Source organism: Xenopus laevis, chromosome 1L, assembly GCF_017654675.1.
Source record: "Xenopus laevis strain J_2021 chromosome 1L, Xenopus_laevis_v10.1, whole genome shotgun sequence".
Classification (NCBI taxonomy): domain Eukaryota; kingdom Metazoa; phylum Chordata; class Amphibia; order Anura; family Pipidae; genus Xenopus; species Xenopus laevis.
The window spans coordinates 186,106,174-186,125,093 of NC_054371.1; the positions used below are offsets into that span (position 1 = coordinate 186,106,174).

At 40.5% G+C, this 18,920-nt stretch overlaps 1 protein-coding gene across 5 annotated transcripts in view; it reads left to right on the top strand.

The window, feature by feature from the left end:
• The first annotated feature begins 1,359 nt into the window (after positions 1 to 1,359).
• sema6a.L (semaphorin 6A L homeolog) overlaps positions 1,360 to 18,920 on the top strand; it is a 134,088-nt gene continuing 116,527 nt past the window's right edge. For 3 of the 5 annotated variants that reach the window (XM_041568307.1, XM_018264264.2, XM_041568309.1), the window contains exon 1: positions 1,361 to 1,790. The gene's annotated coding sequence lies outside the window, so the exon portion shown is untranslated. Of the gene's footprint in view, positions 1,791 to 16,919; positions 17,000 to 18,920 lie in introns of all 5 variants that reach the window. The other 2 variants (XM_041568308.1, XM_041568310.1) reach the window with 2 other exon arrangements.

Genomic DNA, 18,920 nt, shown 5'->3' on the forward strand with positions numbered 1-18,920 from the left:
ATACTTAGCAGATAACAGATAAGCTCTGTACTAGAATACAATGGTATGCCACAGTGTGACTGTATTATCTGCTATGTAACCTGAGCATTTAATGGCTGCCCCTGGCTATACTGCAGCTTGTTTACATCATTTCTGAAGCAAACACGCCAGCTGTTCAATTGTAGGGCAACAGTACATTATATTTTAATTACTTTAATTCACTTTACTTTTTTGGTGTTTTTGTTCATTTTGTTTCATAAACCAAACGGAATGCTATATATGTATGGATATATATTGTACCATATAGGTTTGTTTGGTGCCGTAAGGGGACGTGTGTTTCAGGAGGATTTGAGGAGAGCTACAGCCCAGGCCTGGACTGGGAGTCAAAATAGGCCCTGGCATTCCAATTACAGAGAGGACCAAACAGACCCCCCACCAGCCCAATAAATAGTGATGGTCTATGCAGTAGCGTAACTAGAGGGGGCGGGCCCTCGTGCGTGACGCGCAGCCGGGCCACGCCCCCTCCGTACCTGGCCCGCTCGCACCCCCTGCTCACCCGAAGGTTCCGCCTGTGTGTCTATGGCATCTTACAGCAGCCCCTCTGGCATTTGCCAGAACCCACAGACAGATTGCCAGTCCGGGCATGCTGCCACCCACATCTCTCACTAAATACTAGGAATGCACCGAATCCTCTATTTTGGATTCAGCCGAACCCCCGAATCCTTTGCAATAGATTTGGCCGAATACCGAACAGAATCCAAATCATAAGCAAATTAGGGGTGGGAAAGGGGAAACTTTTTTGACTTCCTCGTTTTGTGACAAAAAGTTCATCGATTTACCTCCCTCTCCTAGTAAATTAGGATTCGGTTCAGCCAGGCAGAAGGATTCGGCCGAATCCGAATCCTGCTGAAAAAGGCTGAATCCTGGATTCAGTGCATCCCTACTAAATACTGACTTTCTATGGCATATTATAGCAGCCTTAATGGTATTTGCCAGAACCCACAGATTGCCAGTCCAGACCTGCTGCTGATACATTACCAGGCACTGGGCAGGCTGGTTCCCAGAAAGTTGCAGGTGTGGCATCACTCAGCCTGCCATTATGTCATTATTATGTGATTATTATTATAGGCACGTGGGCAGAATTCTCACACTTCTGAGTCTGTTTCTATTGTTCTCCCAGTAACACATTATGCTACTAATATATATATATATATATATATATATTGATCCATTATCTCCCCCTACACGCACCGGGCGCAGTTTCCTTGGGGTACCAGACAGTGAGTGAGTCAATCCGCTCCGGGATTTCCCTAGTGCACAGGGGCCAATGCCAGTAGCCGAGGAGTTCGGTGAGGGGGCGGTGCCTGCGGAGAGAGAAGCAGATCCCAAGTCTTCTCCAAATACAGTTGAATGAGCAGCAGTCAGTGTGAGAGGATTGGGCTGCTCTTCCCTGCTGTTAATCCTATAGGAGTTCGTTGTACCCGGGCATCGCTTGGCACAGCAGCAGTATCAGCGCCTGTGTGAAATGAACAAGAACAAGCCTCGCTCCAGGTTCTGCTGAAGGCGGGGGTCATTCTCTCTCTCAGTTTAACTCTGTGGATTCCTTGTGGGATTGTTGTCTCGGAAAGAGAAGGGTTCAGCCCAAGTTTTCTGCGCTCCCTTCAGTGATAGCGCAGCGGTGCGGGACTAGTGGAGTTCCATGAGCTGTGATGACAAAGGCTGGCACGGGAGAGCTGCTCGCATCCCTCTCACTGGATTACTAATGGGACTTTACATGAGCTAGCCGGACCACTGCGCTGCCTGATCCCAAGGTACGGTGCTACTATGTGCGACACCAGCTGCCTGCCTCTCAAGGGGGCTTCTTTGGATCCCACTGCTACGCATTCTGATCCTATAGTGTGTATTACTAGTCATACTGATCGCATAGTGTGTATATTACTAGTCATACTGATTCTATAATGTGTGTATTACTAGTCATACTGATCCTATAATGTGTGTGTATTACTAGTCATACTGATCCCATGGTGTGTATTACTAGTCATACTGATCCCATAGATACTGTGTGTGTATTACTAGCCATACTGATCCTATAGTGAGTGTGTATTACTAGTCATACTGATCCCATAGTGTGTGTGTGTTACTAGTCATACAATGAGGGGTCGGGCACAGATTGTATACTCTACCCAGCTAGGGTCGGACAGTGATCGCACTATAACATTTCGTGGTCTCTTTCATTCATGGGATGTGCTTAGGGGTAACCGTGTAAGTGCAGGGCAGCTCTACTACTGTCTGGCAGACAAAGGGTTGTCCCCACACTGACTGGTGGCAAACACAAAGACAAGGGCTGGCCTGGATGGCTCTTTCCTATTGTATTGACTCGAGAGTGAATGGCTGGGAAGCAAACGCGACTATCAGCGCTCATCTAGTGCACATTGGGGACAACCCGGGGCGAGGGAGAGATAGAGGAGGCGGTAAATTGCTACCGCGCTAACGATTGCGCTCCCTTCCCGACCAAGTAGTCAGCGCAGTAGCCTCCTTCTCCTCCTCTCCAGCACTCCGGGATTAACGAGAATTCAGAGGGTCGTCTAGCAAATAACAAATCAATTTTCTCTCTCTCTCTCCCACCCAGAGATCTGGTCACTATTCCCCAGCGCCCCGTGTAACCTGGAAACAGGGTGAGACAGTTCCACACTCACTCCCAAGCTCACGCACAACTTCAGTGCATCTTGTTTTCTTATTGACACATGGGGTTACCTTGTACCGTTTATTTCAGCTGTTTAAAAACTACAATTCCATCAGGGTGGTGCCGTATTTGGATGATCAGATAACATTTATAAAAATGCATGACAGGGCACCTGATCCTCTGTGTATATTATCTATCTGTAGCTCATGTTTTGTAGGTGTCATGCCATTTCCCAATAGAGGGGCAGACATGTTATGGGGCTCATGCTGGGATATGTGCATATAATACTCTACTGTAGGATTGTAGTGTACTGTACCACCTCAGAATTGGATCACTCCCATGATCCCAGTGTCACGCATTAAACCAAGAAATGGAAACCCTTTCAGCCCTCTGCTATGTCTGGTATTTCATGTATTATATATGTACTGCACTTTGTGCAATTGATTGGGAATGGCAGACATTACAGTAACTCACTGCCCCCGTACCCCTGCCAGTGGCTCTTGTATGCTTGGGTGTGTGTGCCTCCCTCCGTCCCATGTGCATGGAAGTCAGTCAGCTGAGAGTAATGTGCTCTAAGTGCTCTGGCTGGGAATTTGCACCAGAGAGATACAGTGGGAGCTTTGGGAAAGCTGCCTGTAAATCCTCCCCATGTGTTGTTTTCCCCCACTGCCTTCTGTTGCCTGGGTCCTGCCTGTTTCATTTGGGTAAATGGAGCAGAAAGGCAGGGAGCTGGTGGGACTGGCTGTGAGCATCCCAGTGGGCCCCTAAAGCCAAATTAGATCATTATTAGAAAATGCTGCTGGAGGAATTGGGGGAAAATAAAGGGTACCTCTGTTATAGGAGCTGGATGCTGTTGCAAGCACACATCATCAGTTTTCTGCTGCTGCTAAATATATTCTGCTTGTATTGCTGAATCTGGTTATGCCAGGTTCATGCTGATTTAAGTAATAACCCCACGGTTGGAAAGGAATTATATATATATGATCTGAGGCTTTTTCCTGCAAACAGTGTTGGCTCAACTGTATCCCCCTATTATACTGATCCTTTTAACCCTTCAGACTGTTGTGTTCATGCCCTAATGCATTGATTTTCTTTTCGCCCAGTAAGTGGTTCGGAGAGCTCACAACAAGCCACATTCCGTTATCTCTCCGAGAGCGCTGGGCACATTCTCTATTTAAAGCTCTATTGATTGCACTAAACATGAAATGTTCCTCTAGCCCGTTGGGTAGAGTAGAAACGAAACACGTGGTGCCTGCGAGATAAAACAAAGGTTAATTGTGCAAAACCTCTCAGTCTGCTCTGTGTCTGCAATACACCTAACAGTATGGACACCCAGCCGTTCCCTCCGCCACACACAAGTAAATTGCACCCACAGCAGCGGATCTTCTAATGCTACATAATTGCTTCTGAGCTCTCTTTAATAGAGCAGGATTCAGGTAGAGCCAATCTGTAACAGTGTTTCAACTACAACTCCCAGTATCCCCTGATAGCCAGCTACTGTTGATTCTGGTCATCAGCTTCAGGGAAGCAGGTTATATATACACACAATAGTGCACAAAGAACGCCTGATCTGGATCTCCCCAGTGCGTAAGCCTTGTCATACTTAGAATTGAAAGCACATTGCTTGTGGAGTTATTAAAATCTGGATTGTACAGGGCGAACCAATTATTGCATAAACTATTTATAGCATTTACAGTCCAGGGAAGAAAGTGTTTACTCTGTGTGTATTATTTTGTAGCCGTCCATAATAAGTCCAAATATATCGATATACTCTGATGTATTTACTGCTTGCCCTCCAGAGTCTAAATGCTAATCATTAACCCAACTTTAAATAGCCAGTCAGAAACATGGCTCCAATCTTTTCGGAAAATAAATAAATGCTATTGATCTTGGGGGTTTTTATCTTGTCTGGGAACCGTGATCTGCTTGTTACAATGATTCTAAAAAAAAAAAAGAGGCTTTTAAGTGAAATGTACTTGGGCAGAGCAAATATTTTGTTGTGGTAATTGCTGTCCTTCCAGGGTGCATTTGCCGAAGTGCAGTGATAAGGTGCCTTTTATTGGAAATCCTTGTTTGTTTCTATGGATCAGCAAAATGTTCCAAAAGCTGGAAATAACTGTGGAGGTTAAACAAGCATACTCAGAGACTGAACTATTGTCTTACCCCATGATGGTATAATTCCCTTATTCACTAAGCCTTACCTCATTCAATGCAGAGATAATGAGGATTTAGGCAACATAACCCTGCATTGTTTAAATAACCCCTTCGTTTGCAAGAGTGCTTTGTGCATTGTTGAAATCTGATCAGAACCTTTATCCGTTGGCTTCTATTGCTAAGTATATGGAGGATATTGTTTCAATTTAAAGACCGATATCCCAGGCAGTCTGTTAATGTTGCGTGGCTGAAATGAAACAGTTGTAATGTTTGGGTAAGTGCTATTAGGTAGTAGTACTCTGCAACTAGGTATCATACTGTAGCTACTGTGCAACAACTGAACCTTTACTATCACAGCATTTTCCTTGGATAAGTGAAGAGTAGCAGACATGGTTTGCCCCTATCCTCCCTACTGTTTATTTCTGATTCGCTGATTGATTAGTCAATGAAAGCTTTTACAGAGGAGTAAAAATCCAAATGGATTTAAAGGGCAAGTTCTTATCTTGTGAAAATGTATTACAAATTAAGGTGCTTTTTTTTTTCCAAGGCAGGAAAAGGGGTGGGGGATAGTCTCCGGAGCTGAACTGGGGGGGGGGGGTTTGATGTGGTTAGACAAGTCAGTGCCTTTGTTGATAAAGCTGACATCCTGCATGTCCTGTGATAAATGCCTTGGAACTGAGTGAATAAAGAGCGACAAATGTGTGTCAGTGTTTTAGGTTAGCTATTTGTGCCCTTAACTTGCACCAATTTTGTATTAGCATGTTAATGGGGGTATTGTTTGGCACTGACAGGCTTTACATTGTTAATCTTATTTTCTCCTGATTACAATTATTGTATTGGCCTCTGCCACTAGGGCACGAAGGTCAAACACACAGCCCTCTAAGGATTTTGTGACCAGTAGCACCCCCTAGCGACTTAAGCTCATGGGGGGATTTTGTTATAGTTCATTACACTAAGAGCACAGACTTTAACATTGTTTTAAAGTCTCCCATTGGCTACGAGCATGGGGATAGCAAGTGTGGCATACATGAGGTTAAAATGTTTAACTTCTTATGATATGGAATATCCTTCAGAGTAAAAAATTATAATTGATAAAGTAAATTGGAGAGAACTTGTTCTTTTAATCAATGAATTGTGTGTATATGGTTCGCCTGGTGGAGAGAATGTGATTTGCAGTGAAGGATTGCTCCCTCATACTGACCATATCTTTGCAGACTGCACATAGTGGCATTGTTAAATATTTGTGTGTGTTTACTGTTTAATTACTATTGCATTGTGCTCTTTTTGCTTGTTTCAAAGAATGTTTTATTCATATCATGTTGCTTAAGGCAATTTGTGTTTCTTGCATCGGTGATACAGAGAAGCAGCACAGTGCTGTAAAGGGGAAATTTCAATGCTGAATTTGGCATAAATAATAAGCATAGGATATTGATTGTTTATTGGTGTCGGTATAATAGCAATACCGTGCAATTAATTCAGCTTTGTATAGTTGCAGATACATATTGTGGCAGTTAACCAGTATAAGGAGTTGTTGTATATAGTTGTTTAATCTTTTGTAAGTATGCTTGATTGTAAGAATTGTTTTGTGCTGTCTGTTGTAATGTGCATTATATGATACATATATGTATTTCTTTTATACAATTTTATAGTCTGTGTCATGGTTTGAGATTTGGATGGTAAATCATAATTTCAATATCCTATACCAGGATTCTGTCGCTAGAGGTTCATTGGCTTTTATGGTCCCACTCTCCCTTTAGTATTCCAGATATTTCTTCATGATGCCATTGTTTATGTAGATCTGACTCATGAATATACATTTTGTTATAAAGCAAACCATTCAATCAATGATAAAGTAAATCAATGATAGACACATGCAACGCATATCTATTGCTTTGTGTGTTGGCATGTAGTAAATAACTATAGACCAACAGTGATGCATTGACACCTCAGGGATAATTCCCAGGTGTTCTATAGCCCTGGCATACTCACCAAATAACGTAATTGTCCAGGGTTGTTAAACGTCTTGACTCAAGGTTTTATGAACAGCAATTCCCGGATTCCTTTTCCCTGCCCAGAATTCCAGGAATAGCTGCTCACCATGCCTGAAGGGTTGTGGCATACCTTTAGTAAAGATCCCAGGATACTCTCATCCTTTAGTGTGATCTTTTTTACTGTGTGAATCCAAATCAGAAGGTCTGTCTTGTTGGTTATAATACCACCGAGTATATTGGATACGTTTGCTTTGATTTTTTGTACCAAGTACCAATGTTGGAATGAGTTTCCGCATGCCTCAGCTATGGTCTGAACTGTGCAGCTAAACTGGTTCCCTTTGGGTGTACTTATGACATGTCAGTCATTTATATTAAGTGATCCTGCTATGTTAACTATATGATAAGCATGCTATAAAATGTTTGGAATTAAACCTATAGCATTTCATGCTAGGAAGGTAGTTCAGCTAGTTGCCTGGCTCAGACGGATATGCTTATTGGCTGCACAGAAATGTTGGCTTAGAATCTGTTAGGATTTTACCTGGAATTTAAGGTAAGTTTTGGAACTCCACACAGACTGATACTATCTCAGGCTAGGCACAAAATAATGGAACCTAAAGGTAATATTTTCCTGTGTGTAACCAGCATAATGTCTTGCCTGTGTTTGTTACAAACGAATGCACCCATTACATCAAAGAGAAGTCCGTGATGGCCAAAGATTAAGGGAGCAGAGTATCCACTATAAACACAGAAAGTGAGCCCAAATGACAGGACAGCGATAAGATCAAATCAAAGGAGGAGAGTGACCGTTTCTGAGGCTAATTAGCTGTTTCCTCCAAGGAAGCTTTTACTCATATACTGCTATTTGGAAGTTATTCTGGATGTGTTATTTGCTCCTATACACTGTTATTCACAGTTAGTCCCCTTTCAGTCCCTGAACTGTGTCCCCCCGCCCCCAGCACCCACTGTTGTTTATCTGCCATGTTCAATGGCGGACGTACTTCCATGTCAGCCTTTAAAAAGGAAACTTTGCTGACAAGTCATTGACTAAATGGACTAATCCAGTCCTGGGACGTGAAGTAATGTAAAGAGGCAGGTCTGGATAACTTCCTAGACAAATCATCTGGTTGGTGGCTCCATTGTCTTTGCTAGCAAATAAAAACAAAGCAGCTGCTTCTTTGGAAACAAAGGGTATTTTTCTCCTCCAGAATGTTTGCTCTGGCAGGAACTACACCAACACAGGACTTTTTTTTATTGTTTCTTTCGTTTTCCCAGTTTGTATGGCTATTTCTTTGTCTTTATGAGGCGTTTGAATGCCTGAGACGTCCTTAACAGCTTGGCTCAAAATGGCAGGCCTTATTGCTTTCTGTGCCAAAGGCCATGCCTTCAATGCATTCAGTTTTAGTTTAGCATGCACATTGGCCATATACTGAGACCTGTACTTGGCCATGTCAAGTGTTTTACTCTTTTTCCTCACTCTGCATAGGCAGCTGAGTGGTTAGCATTACTGCCCACCATGTCTGTGTAAATTTCCTCCAGGTAACTCCCATACTCCAAAAATGGCCCATTTTTGGCTCCTGATAAAAGTTATTTATTTGATCTTTTAGTATGATGTAGAGATGGGTATGCTGAGACAATTTACAATTGGTTTTCTTTTTTTATTATTTGTGGTTTTGAAATTATTTAGCTTTATATTCATCAACTTTCCAGTTTGCAATTTCGGCAGTCTGGTTGCTAGGGTCCAAATTACCCTATCAACCATGCACTCATATAAATAAGATACTGGAATATGAATTGGAGAGGGCCTGAACAGAAAGTTTAGTAATAAAAAGTACCAATAACAATAAATTTGTAGCCTTACAGAGCCTTTGTTTTAAGATGGGGTCAGCGACAACCATTTGAATGCTGGACAGAGTCAGAAGAAGACAAATAATAATAAAAAAAAAAACGTTTCTTAGAATTCACCATTCTATAACATACTAAAAGATAACTTAAAGGTGAACCACCTCTTTAAAATAGGATGTGAATGATGTATAAGCCCCAAGGAACATTGCAGTGCTATATAAATCAAGAATAATAATAATCATGGTTCCTTATCTCATTTTCCTAGCCAATGATCCTGTTTAGCTCCATTCTGTAGCACCAAACTGACTGAATGATTTAGCTTCAGTATAGTTTGGAGATCCTCAGACTGAATATCTGTGCATTAAATGATTCAGTCATCATTAATATTACATAAGGCAGAGAAGCCCCTCCAGCAGAAAGCAGCTGAAGCAAGGCTCTGTGCTCGATTCCTTTTTCTTTTCTTTTTTTTTTTTGTAGTCACTGATGATAAAACATAAAATCCTGCCTTACAACATGCCCTCATTTGCAGCAGCATTATTGATACCCCGGCTCCACTGAGGCCTAGTTGCATCGTCAGATGTTTTCAGCGTTGGCCGACATCACCTTATTTCAAAGTGAGAACGGTGACTGCAATAATTCTTGAGTTGTCTTTTTCCCCAACTGTAATTAGGAGCCATCTGTACAAGAACAAAGAATGAAGAGGCTAGCCGAGCCTGATATGTTTTTATAAATTAAGGTCTCAGTCCTGATGTACTGATTGATGTTATGCCGTATTTGTGTTCATGTTTCCTATTTCATCTGACGGCGTTTCAGAGTGAGCTATTTAGTTAATTCCTCGAACATCTTTAAATTATGGCCCAGCTAGAGACCGTAGCTGGATCTTCATCTATTAATCATGAAAAGTGCTTTCTCATGCAGTTGCTATAGTTTCAGTGCCTCGGCTAGTGTTGGGGTGCCTTGGGAAAGGTTTGGCGTGTAAGAGGACTTGCAAGCCTTGCAGTTATTTTGGCAGAAAGCAGAAGTTGAAAAAGAACAGAAAGCGATTTCGAACATTATTCAGCCCTGGATTAAAGGAGGCAACTCCTAGATGTGTCTCTGCGGACCTTGTTATGGGAAAATCCAGCCGATATTTTTTTCCACAATTTACTTTTTTTTTTTTTTTTTACTTTGTTCTTTGAAAAATAGAATGGAGAAGTTTCTGGTCTAGAGCTTGCATTAATGCTACAGAAGTCCTTTTAATCCCTAAACTAGTGATCAATGCAAAGGCTAATGAGAAATGTTATAACCTGCAGGGTAATTCAATTAAGTTGTTTCAAATCTGTTTAACTTAAAAGTTCAGATACACAATTGGATTGCTGTGCTTGTTTATACTGACTATTATTATTATTAACATGTATTTATATAGCGCCAACATATTGCATAGCACTGTGTTAAAGTGAGTTTAATGCTAATATTTGTTTATTATTAACCTAAATAGACCAGAGTGTGTGTGATGGGAAAGGACAGCAAACCTGACCTTTGGCCTCTATTCTGTTTTGGGTCCTTATTAGAGTTCCTAACTAACTCCAGAAGTGCTGAGTTACTTTACATAATATTGGCAAAGATCTATTGAGAAACTGGGTCATCAGCTCTTCCTGACCCTGCAGGATCTCATCTCTCATTTGTATATGCGGCTGCTCACAGGAAAGTTTTTGGAAACATTGCTGATGGGGGTTATCGTCCATAGTTTTCTGCAATCTTCCTAAACGATCACATGGGGACCACACACAAGAGCCAGTTTGGTTCATCATGACCAGACTGAATGATCTTGTCAGCTTCTATTCGAACACTTGTTGAATCAAGTATTCCAAACCTTTTTGTTATTCTTTAGTCAATGGGCGGGCAACGTCGCTGAGATATTTTCATTGGCAAATATGGCATCTCCTAATGTATTATCATAGTACATTAGATTGAAAAAAGACACTCGTCCATCAAGTTCAACCAAAGTCTGTATATAACCTGTCTAACTGCTAATTGATCCAAAGAAAGGCACTCCAAAATCGGACCAGTCCTGGTCTCCTGGTAGAACTAAGCTGTCTGTTAAAAAACAAACATTTTCACATGGCCTAAAGTTGGCCATACACGGAGATGTCGCTAAACGAGCGGATCTCGGGCTGATCCGATCATGGGCCCTAGGTCCCAACGATCAGATCCTAACGATTGGGAACAGGCGGGCGGTTCATCAACGAACAGATGCGGCCGCGATCCGACAGGATTTTTTGTCCCATCCGATCGAGATCTGGCCGACTTTTGGCCAGATCTCGATCGGGAAAGCCCGTCAGGGGGCCCCATACACGGGCCAATAAGATGCCGACTTGGTCTGTCGGCAGCTTTTATCGGCCCGTGTATGGCCACCTTTACATTGGTTCCCCATATTGTCCCAGACTAAAACTGCCAGATTCATCGACACATGGTAAGTCTAGCGAAATCTGGACACCCAAGGTTAAGAAATAGGGTCATAGGGCATAGTTTTCCATTGAAGGAGTAAGCCTTTGTACCACACTCAATTGGCAGTGAGTATATACTAACTTTATCTGACGCAATCTGCAGTCAATTAATGTGTGGTTTAAGGGAAGACTCTCAAGACACTTGCCTGCAATGTGAGTTTTGTATTCAGTAGCAATTCTAATTCTAGTTGTTTACCAACTGAATATACCACAAAAATACCTGCTGTTGTGCTGCACAGTTTGACCTGAGGTGGCCTAGGCTGAAACAAGCAAAATCCATTTACCCAAGATGACCTTTTTTCTTCTTAGACCAAGGGTGAGAAACCTTATGTTAAACTACAACCCAACATCCCACTGGCTGCTTTAGGAGAAAGGGGAAAAAATTACTTGTACTAAATGTATATTAAATATTTATGTAATTATTTCCAGCTGGTACCTCTTAGTATTTTTTTATAGAGGTGATCTCCCTTACTGGGTAATTATGTAAAAAGTCTATTCTAGAGATAGGTTAAGTGGAGTGTTACTTTAGTAAACAGCTGAAAGAAAAGAATAGGAAATTCTATCCATTCTGCCTCCTAAATGACTTATGTTGTATTATAAACTTACATGATCGCTTACAGAAGGAATAAAGGAGCTTAAAGCATCAGGGAACCATTTAAATGGGTGGTTCACCTTCAAGTTAACTTTTAGTTTGGCCAACTCTAAGCAACTTTTCAATTGGTCTTCATTATTTTATTTTTTTTTTAATTACCTTCTTCCTCTGACTCACTCCAGCTTTCAAATGGGGGTCACTGACCCATTTAAACAACAAATGCTCTGAATGGCTACAAATATATTTGTTACTGAGTGACTTTTTATTACTCATCTTTCTATCAAGGCCCTCTCCTATTAATATCCCAGTCTCTCATTTAAATGAATGCATGGTTGCTAGGATTATTTGGATCCTAACGACCAAATAGTTGAAATTGCAAACTGCTGAGCTGCTGAATAATACTTTACATAGCAAGAATAATTATATTTATAACTGATCTGTTAATGTCCTATTAACACAAATTGGCATTTCTCTTACTCACACACCATGATTATTCACAGTTAAATTAGCTACTCTTTTATACTAGTTGGAACGTGTTTGAGACTTAAACTGTGCCCACCCTGGGACCTGGCCAGATGGTGAATGGAAAGGCTTAATAATCTTGTTGTGTGCGGATGGCATCTGGCCATAGATATGGTACCTAGCTGAGGCCCTTTCTGTGATGTGAGTCCCCTGGTGTGATCTGATTGTTCACTTGGGGGGAAAGTAATTGGATCAGCTATAAATGTGCCATAAATTGGTTTGCCATATTGGAAAAGAGGCAATTGTGTGGTGTCAATGCCAAAAGTATGGCTATCTTAAAGATGCATTCCCCCCCCCATTCTGCTGCTACATTACCAGTGTAGACGAGGGTACAGGAGCCCAATCTAACATTTCCTCCATTTCTTCTCTTTGTTCTTACATAGAAATGGGAAATGACCATGGTATAGGCATACAAGGCAAATCGGGTGGACACCTGAGCCCACCGGAAGTCTTAACACTGCCCACTCCACATGGGAAAAAATAGGTCACTGTTGTTTTTAGGGGTAAAGACCCATAGGGTAAAATGAAATAATTGCATTACCATGAAGTGGCCTGTGTAAAAGTGAACTTCATGTCAAGCTCATGCTTAAAACACCCATGGATACATGCCCATACTTAGCAAGCCAAGATCTGTTTTCTTAATCAATAACTGGCCAGTTCCTCTACAACTTCTCTGTCTCCCTTTGAATCTCAGACGGTAGGAGGTATAACTTATCTACACAAATCCCATAGAAATACAGTGGAGCGGTGGTTGAAAATTAAAGCAGGTGCACAGGACATGACACAGAGCAGTATCACTCTAAATCACCTTGCTCTTGCTGGTTTTTGAAGAGCATTTGAAATTCATTTTGTAAAACATTTATAAAACCGTATCTATTATTAATGGTTGTAATGTATGAAAAAATAAAATGTCTTTTCAAAAAGTAAACTGAGCTGAAATATACATATTCTGTGGCCAAAGTAAGTTCTTTTTCAGCATGTTAATTCAGTTATTCTATCATTTCCCAGGAAGAGTGTCAATAAATATTGAATTAGATGAATGCTCGATGCGGGCTGAATTGAGGATGCTATTATTTAATAGTAGTCATGCTTGTATAACTGCATATTTTGTATTAATAAAATGCAAGCGTATTATCCTTGGTGTATTGTAGAATAACAATGAGAAGCTGCCATGTGCACTGGTGTTACAAATTAATATTTGAAGGTGTGCTGTTTTCCCATATAATTCTTCTAACCCATTGATAAAGGCATATTAGAACTAGATATGTTTTAAATCATAATTTTTGGGATATGGACTATTCCTTAATCGTTAATGCAAGATTTAGCCCAACCAGATCCGAACCCTAATTTCATATACAAATTATCACACAGAATGGTGGAAAAACCCCAGGTGTATAGTGTGTGCGTGGAAAAAAATTGCGATATTCCTAAATTTGTGAACGGAAGTCAAGTGATATTTAGGGTTTGGATTTTGTTCAGCCAGGCACTTCAACCGAATCCTTCTGAAAAAGGTTGTACAGGTATGGGATCCTTTATCCGGAAACCTGTTATCCAGAAAGTTCTGACTCCATTAAAATCAAATAATTCAAATTTTTAAAAGTGATTCCCTTTTTCTCCTTGTACTTGATCCCAACCAAGAAATAATTAATCCATATTGGAGGCAAAACACGTCTATTGGGTTTATTTAATGTTTTAACTATTTTTAAGTCGATTTTAAGGCACATGGATCTATTATAAAAAGATCCCTTATCCGGAAAGCCCCAGGTCCCGAGCATTCTGGATAACGGGTCCCATACCTGTATTCAGCAGAATCCCAAACCTGGATTTGTTGCATCCGTAATTAGAACCTTCCAACCCAGTATATTTGCATTAATGCATACTGTATAAAATGGGAGCTGCCATGCTGCATGTGCAATAGCAACATTTAATAGTTGTTATATTTGCATTCAAGAGAAATAACTGTAGGGTTAAAAAAAGAACATTTGTTTTTGTAATGCTTTCTTCTTCCTAAATAGATGTTTATACTAAATACTTGAGTGCTTCCAGGGCCACACTGAGATGGGCTACTTTGCTGCAGCAATTAAACAGCACAATAAATCTTCAGAAATGCCCTGCAGAGTTCCCCTGTGACTGCCGCAGTGCAGCCAGATGAGCATGTGACAGCTGAGATACTCTGACATGGCAGCATTGCAATCCGTGAAATGATCGCAATAAAATAGTGCTATCCCACCTTAATTTTAATGCAATGGTGATTTTTTCAAAGTACAGATTGACCAATTCTTACTTGACAAGTACTGTGCTGGATACTGCTGAGAGCGGCCTTGTTAAGTTATTGCTGGGCAAATCTATGCAGTAATTTTACCATTTCTTCAGTCTTATTTCATAAGAGTATGTGTGAGATAGTGTTTCCTTATGAAAGCAATGGCTTGGGATTTAATTTCCTTTAAAAAGAATACATTTTTCTATATGTCAGTTTGTGCCAGGGCTAGACTATATCAAAGAATCTATAAAGAATGGTTTCAGAAGCTATCCATATATGTAGCCTTTGTCAGGTTAAACAATATGTCTGATTTTTTTATAACACAGCACTTTCCATGTCTGCTTTAGGCTATGTAAATGTAAAGGCACTATTCATCAGGGAGTGTATGATAGGTCTGTCCAATTCTAGACCTCAGTATATAAACACATCCCTGCTTTGGCACAGGTGAGATCATTGCTTTTTCAATCTTTTGACCGACTCACCTGTCTTTAGATATGAGTATACTGTATGTAATGTAAACTACCCTTCCAATGTCTTTGAAATCCTAGTCGGAAATATTAACTAAGGTGCAACATAAAGTGACATCATCTTCATGGATACTTGTGTGATGAGTGTGAATTAGCAGGCTCTGCTGTAATGTAAATATTGAATGTGTTCTGGGTGGGTAACAGCCTTAAGAAAAGGAAAGACAGGGTTGGATGCCTTTTTATCAAGGGATTAAATACAAGGTATCTGAAAAGAACTCCATATAATGCTGATCCAGTGACTGGTGCAGTTGCACTCTTGGAGTCAGGTAGGAATTTCGCCCCCTTGGCAGGAAAATTTAAAATCAGCTAGCAGTTAAGGTGGCCATAGATGTAACAATTACAATGTTTTTTGGAAAAGATCTTTCCAAGAAAGACTGTTCATTTCAATAGAAACTGGTAGAATCGTCAGTTATACAGGTAGAAACAATACAATTCTACCTGTTTCCGATGATTCAGCACTAATAATGGCCGATGTTTGGGTGCCTTCAAAGGCACCCGATCAAAATTTTCCATCCAGCCCGATCGTCGAGCTGACCGATATCCAAGTCTTCTGTTGATAACGGTCGGCTCTTTTCCCACCATACGCGCACCGGATATCGCACTAAGATTAGTTTTGTACAATATTATCTGTGCGTCTTTGGCCACCTTTAGCCAGGTTTCACTTTAAAAGATTCAATCTAATGGACATGTTTTTGTTTTTTTTTAACCTCCTCTAGTTTTCTCCCTTCTGCCATATATTCCATATTGTAGGTTAAAAATTAGGCAGAAAGCTTGCTAGTCATGTAGAGATTCTCAAAGCCACACCCACCAGCGGGCAACTGTTTTCTGGGAATCTCTTTTATAGAAAAATGACTACAGTTATGAAATAAGGGGTGGGGTAGCAGGAGTAAGTGCATTAAGGAAGACCCCATTGGACCCACTGGAAGGCCATGAGTGCAGCATAGAGAATGTGCCATATGGTAAGATGATGGTTTTCATAAGGGTGAAGGTCCTTTGCTCTGGGGCCCACAACACATTGTGATGGACGTGTGTCTTTTTTCCACCTAACTTACTATGTATGACCATATGCATTTTGTAGGTGTTGATTTACACTACACCGTGGCCAGACTGACCATATGCAAAATATGTGCATCACAGTATTATTCCTTAAGATCTGAACAAAATATGCTTCTATTGCCCAAAACGCTTTACATTTGATTATTTCCTTCCCTGGCCTCACACACTCACACTCGTGTAATTGTAACCTGGGTGCTTGAATTGCAAGTGCACCATTTCAGAGTTAATAAAAAAAAAAAAGGTATAACATGGCTTTTATTGGGCCTTGTTCTTCCAGAATCCTAGACGCCAAAATCCTTTAGGGAGTAGCCTTGTGCTTTCAAGCACCACAGTAGCTTTTGATCTCCCAGACTGACTTCAACATAGACTGCAATTAGTAGCCAAGCTTCAGCTAGAAACTAAAGAAAACATGTACCAGCCTATCCTGCCCTCTGTGTACGAGATGGCGAGATGAGCGAAGAGTGGGAAATGGATATGTCCTGGTCACATTACGCTTTTCTCATTATTGTGGAATAGAAAGAAGGGTTTTTTTTTTTCCTAACTGGAACTGATATGAAGCAAACTGGATCAGCACTTATCTGTCATGCTGTTAGGAAAAGATTCATTTCATATCCCTGTTGTCCTGCAGTTTACGGAAAGGCTTTAGCAGCGAGTCCTGTGGCCATAGACCACTGTAACTTCATGTTGCTAATGCTTCTGGGCAGATATTGAAACAAGTTGCTGAATTAAAACAAAAGCAGATTCTTTGTTAACAATGTTGTCCTGTATGTATATATCCTGTTTTGAGGGTTAATATCTTAGCAGATCTTTTTTTGTTTTTTTTAAAGTGTGTAAGAATTCTCTGCGAAAATACCATACTCCTGCATCGCTTTGCCTCCAGTGATTGACACTCCTTGGGTACATATTGGTAGGTCCACTTTTTTAGTGGTAGAATAAAATACCTCCCAACATTTTGGAAACAGAAAGAGGGACAAAAAGATTTGCTGTGCATAGCATGCTAAACATTTTTGACCACCCCCATTTTTGTGACCACACCCCCTAATTACCATGTTCATTTTGCAAAATGTTGCAGGTTATGAAACTTTTAACACATTTCTATGTTTTTTATGTATTATAATGAAGGTGAATTGCCCTTTAAGCTGCAAGTCACCATTTCCCGAAGAGACCTGCTTATCTTGAATTGGTACAATTGTTTCTTAGTAACTAAGTGCACCTGCCACACGTTCTCGGCTCTCTGCCAAAAGCCAATTACGTTTTAGAAACTTGTACGAGACAGTTGGGAGGTATGGAATAGGTACAGTGTGATATCACTGGGCATGCACAGAATTACTGATCTGCGTTGGGCACATTGATTGTGTGCAGTTCCTTTTGCACAAGGCTTAGGCCTGACCAAAAACAGAAATATTCCTAGCTACGTGGGAAATGTCCAGTCGTTGGAGTTCTTAGCCTTATGATAGTGAAGATCCATGCCTCATGGTTGTATATATGCATAATGTACATAATAATTTTTACCATTATCATTTGCCTTTAAGATAAAATGAATGATAGCAGCATTGTCTCTATCAGAGCTGTAAATACTTGCTTTACTGGAGGTACAGTGGGATGATTGCGTGGGTGCTGGAAATAGAAAAGAATCGTTCTGATTACAGATAGCTGGGTATGACTCCTATGCATAAATCATATGTGGGGATTGGCTTACCATACTATTAGCATTGGGTTTCTTCTGGATCCCCTGTTTTATATGCAGACGATATTCTGTCCTGCCACAAAATACATTTCAAAGCTACTGTCAGTGATCATTACTGTGCTATAAGCCTACTGAACCTAAGTGATAATAACATTTATGATGATCTGGCTGTTGTAGAGCAGGTCTAACAATGCACTCCCTTGTTTAAAGGGAGTTGAAGTATGAAATTCTTGGCTTGCTGTCCTAACCTCATCATATCTTGTGAGCAACACCTTTCCCTGCACACTGCTAGCATCATAGCAACCCCCGGCATGCAATTTGCAGGCACAATTCAGCGCCAAGCTTCATAGACGCCTTCTGAAAAAGGAGAAAGCACAGATCATTTGCTAACATCTGAATTTAATTCAATGTGTGAACAACAAGTTTTAATGCCTATAAACCTTGCAGAGTCTAGCCACAAACTTGCGAATTGGGTTGCTGTCTAATTAAGATATGTCGTCTTTTTTAAGTGTTGTGACAGATAATCTAATGCAGCTATTTCTATATCCTAATTTTCTGCTTTATTAGTGAAACACTTGAGCTCATTTATAATCGTGTGCGGCTTGCATTGGTCATTTCTGCTGCATAGAAATATATACACTTTTAAAGAACAATGCACAAAAAGGGCAATTGCGTTAGGATAAGGGAAACATTATGGTTAGTTATATTTCATCTATTAAATGATACCAGTCCTTTATTATATTACATAATGTGTAATGTAATATATGGGCAGAAGATAGACCCATAAGCTGGATAAAACCACATTTTTTTGAGAGCTCTTAATTATGGAAATGCCATCTTCCATAAACTCCATTCTAATCAAATGATTACATTTTTTAAAAAGGATTTCCTTTTTCTCTGTAATAACAAAACAGTACCTTAAACTGGATTTCACCTAATATATTATTAATCCTTACTAGAGGCAAAACAGTCCTATTGGGTTTAGTTAATTTTTAAATAATTTTTTAGTAGACTTGAGGTATGGAGATCTAAATTATGGAGAGATCCCTTATCTGGAAAACCCCAGGTCCCAAGCATTCTGGATAGCAGATCCCATACCTGTATATGATGTTTTGCCCCATAATGTGTACCATCTCACCCA